This window comes from Fistularia commersonii, chromosome 3, assembly GCF_037954325.1.
Source record: "Fistularia commersonii isolate RoL2024-O1a breed Wild chromosome 3, RoL_Fcom_v1.0, whole genome shotgun sequence".
Lineage (NCBI taxonomy): Eukaryota > Metazoa > Chordata > Actinopteri > Syngnathiformes > Fistulariidae > Fistularia > Fistularia commersonii.
Window position 1 is genome coordinate 17,399,651 of NC_141286.1, and position 4,053 is coordinate 17,403,703.

The following is a 4,053-nucleotide window of genomic DNA, read 5'->3' on the forward strand; positions in this document are numbered from 1 at the left end:
TCCATATCTCCCTCATGGTATCATCACCCTCTCTTCCTCACTTGGTGGCAGCCAGGGTGGGGAAGCTGCAGAGAGTTCCCTCCTGGGGCTGGGGGAGCGAATACCACTCTGGGGAAAAGACACCTGAAACTGAGGTCTGGAGATGGGTTGGGAAGCAACAGGCTCCATGGCATACATCATGGGACGGGGGGACAGGGGATGTGTCCAGAAGAACCCTTGGGAGCAATTTGACCACTGGACCTTCCCGAAAGTTCACTGTCCCTTTCAGGAAATCCAGCTGGCAGCCTGCAGCCTTCAAAAAGTGCAGACCCAGGCTACATGGGTGATGTTCTCCCCCCCATCCTCACAGTATGCCTCTGCACTTCATCGGAGCCAGTTCACTAGTGACCGTCTGCAGATGCACCCTGGTGGCCTCACCACAGGCACTGTGGACCTGGTATCCTCCAGTGCTAAACAAGGTACTCCCTCCACAGTGACGGGAATGTAACAAGTCACCTGTAGAGGCTCGTCCCAGCACCCAGCCTGAACTACCAAAGACAATTGTTTCTGGATGGGCTAAGTTCATGTCAGCGGGTTTCCATGCATGTTCAGAAAATTTTAGCACTTTGGTCGAAATGGAAAAAGAGTACGTGGATGGAGCGGATGAGAGTGACCAGTCACTCCAGAGTATTCAGACAACATTTTCTAGCTGGGGACTTAGCTGAAACTGTTAGCAGGCATTGTCATCTCAGAAATGGGGTTGTATGTATTTTCTCATGCAGAACACGCTATCAGCAACAGAGAAATTCACCAACCTGTGATATTGTGTAACTTAAAATCAGACATTAATGAACAGAAAAAATGTTTTATTTAAAATATTTTTTTTGTCTCCATCCGTTTTCTTGTAATTGCTTATTTATATTTTGATGAGCTCATGAAAAAATGTATGAACATTTTTACTGTAATTTGAAGTTTTACTCATCTCCTTTGTTTTTGCTTGCTTTCAATGGAAACGACAATTCTAGTGTGTGTGTGTAGTTATATTGGAATTTATATTGGAAAAAAACATCTGAAATTGTATTTTGTTTATAAAATGGTAAAATGCAAAATAAAACCCTCAATATCGTCTGTTCCTACTTGGATCCCGTAAGCTGTTCACTATTGTATGTTTCAGATGCAGGTGCTGCCACTGTAGGACCAGATGTTCCTCTACCTCATGTATCTAGCCGTTGAATCCACAGAAGTTTTGGTGTCATCATAGCAATATGGTCAACCTAGCTCTACATTCTCCTGGGCTCGTTCCGTATCTGGCTGTCACCTGAGGAAGTTTAAACCAAGCTGCCGAAAAGAGTTCAAGCAGAGCAGATATAAATGCAGATACACAGGTGTGACTAACACCACTCTGTGGTTTACTTCTCAAACTTATGTAAAAAAAACTGGTTCACAACACAAACAATTTCACAAAACAACACCAATTTAATAATTACAATAAATAATAGAAAATCATTTTAGGTGGTGTAATACTGTAAAGTCAAGACAGAATTTTCACTTAAAAACTAATAATATCATATCTAAAGTTATCTTAAATTTGTATTTATAGTTATGAAAGTACAATAGCTAGTGATGTTCTATGTTATGGATACAATTGAGGCTTTTTTTCTCTTAGAGATTTTTTTTTTAATCTCAAAATTAGACAGAAATCGCTTGAAAATTATATCTGAAAATCAGAAAGAAATAAAAGATTATATATTTTTTAAATTATTCATGTAGATATTGTGATGCCCCCTATAAATCCCACATAACTAGGAAGGGTTAAGACAGAATTTTCACTTAAAAACTAATAATATCATATCTAAAATTATCTTAAATTTGTATTTAAATTGATTATAGTACAATAGCAGGTGATGTTCTATGTTATGGATACAATGGAGGCTTTTTTTCTGTGGGACTTTTTTTTAATCTCAAAATAAAACAGAAATCACTTGAAAATTACATCTGAAAATCAAAAAGAAATAAAAGAATATATATTTTTAAATTATTCATGTAGACATTGTGATGCCCTGTATAAATCCCACATAACTAGGAAGGATGTGGTTGGAATGGCGCCTCACAGTGCCATCACCTTTGTTTCAGCTTTGAATTCAGGATTAATCAGTAACCAGCTGCTATTGAGGCAATCAGGCCTTCAGGAGCTGCTGACGGAGGGCACAGGTGTGATGGTAGGTCAAGATTTTCCGATTAACGGTTGCAATTCACTCAAACTTTACCGTCCAGCATTCCTTTCAAGCCTGATGTCAGCAGAACAGGTAAATGAAACAACACTCCTTTAAGTCCATCTTAAAAGATTGTTGAAAGACTTAAACTCTTTCAGTCTGTCATCCCTGTGCATGTTTACTCTGCAACTACTAGTATGGACATTTTAAGTAAGTGGTGAAAAACTGTTTAAATCCCCACTAAAGGATTCATAATATGAATGGAAATTCAGTAACCATCACATAATCTATTCAAGCTGTACCAGTAATGTCAATATCAGTCTCCTATAACTTAAGTTACCTCCTATAACTTAAGTGACAGACGAGTGTTCCCTCTGAAACCGGACTAGTCTATGAACTGTTAAATTCAGTTCACATTTTCATTCATAAATTGTTGGTTGTAATTAGTGTTGGAACAAAATTGTTGACATTTAACTATAATTTGATATTTGAATTAATATTTTGATGTGTTCCATGTTCATCAAATGAATGTCAGTGTCTCATATTATCATTATAATGATATAATTTTAGATGATGCTGAAATTAAAAAATGAATGGAATTGTGCATTTTCATCTTATTTCTGCTAATACTTTAGCCATATGTGGAACATTATCACACTATAGTGAAAATGCATTAAAAATTTTGAGTTTGCATCTTACTTTGTATAAATTTGCCTGAAGATCATGATGATGAAATTTATTCGGGATGGTCCTGTAAACTTCAGGAATGAAGTTTTTTTTTTGTGTTTTGTGAAGTACATGGAAATAATAGTGGATCACATTAAACCTTGGTTGTGTGAATGATGTCATCGCACCGTATCACAGCAACTATTGTCCTGCTCCTTCCTGCGACACAGTGTCAGCTTGGCAACATCACTGCTGCCTTTGTTTGCCTGATTTTGCATGACAAACAGCTCATATCACCCAGCAAGCCTGGAAGTAGTGGCCCATACAACCCTGGACTCTCAGACGGATGAAAAGAGTTTAACAAAGCCTTCTCTGTTTCTGTGTCTGGACTGTCGAGAGAGGGCTAACTGCCTCCCCTGCATTACATCATCCCCACACTTTGAGCCCACTGTCTGTCGAGCTGACACGGTTTCCAATGCAACTTGTGGGTCCAAACAATGTGTTTGTCGGATGATTAATGAACCTGAGAGGAAAACCACTTCACAGTCAAATCATGTATTGGACCATCAGCAGCAAGCGAGTTGTGGGTCATTCAAGGACTCTGTTACTGGTAGTCTCAGGTTTGCCATTTTTAGTATCTAAGTAGGTACTAATTTGTTGTATTCAAGCAGAATATTAATGTCATACTTTCATTTCACTAATACCATACAAACCAGATAGCTAAAAACAATTATTCTTCTCTCGGGTACTGTAAAAACTCTTCCATTTCAGCTAAATTGACTGACTTATTTACCTGCGGCTGTGTGCGGCACACTTTCTTGTATCGTTTCTCTTTATATTTAACGGTTGTGTTTCAAAATTAGGGAAAGTTTGATCTCTTTATCGTTAATATGGACTAGTCTCAGCACAAACATTGTATAAGTACAGTGCTACCCGAGGATCAGCAGACTCGTACCCCTTTTTAATAAGTGGGGCACAGCAAAGAACATTTACTCAAGTTCTGTACTGCAATACAAATTTGAGGCATCTTTCTTAAGTAATGTTCTATTTGTATTTCACAATAACTGTAAAAATACTGTATAAAAGCTGTAGGTTTCAATCTGACATCCACATTCTTTGACCCATTTCATTCATTTCAAGGAAAATTTGATACACGTTATTAATAATCCAAGAAAGAAAAGACTAAAGAAAAGGG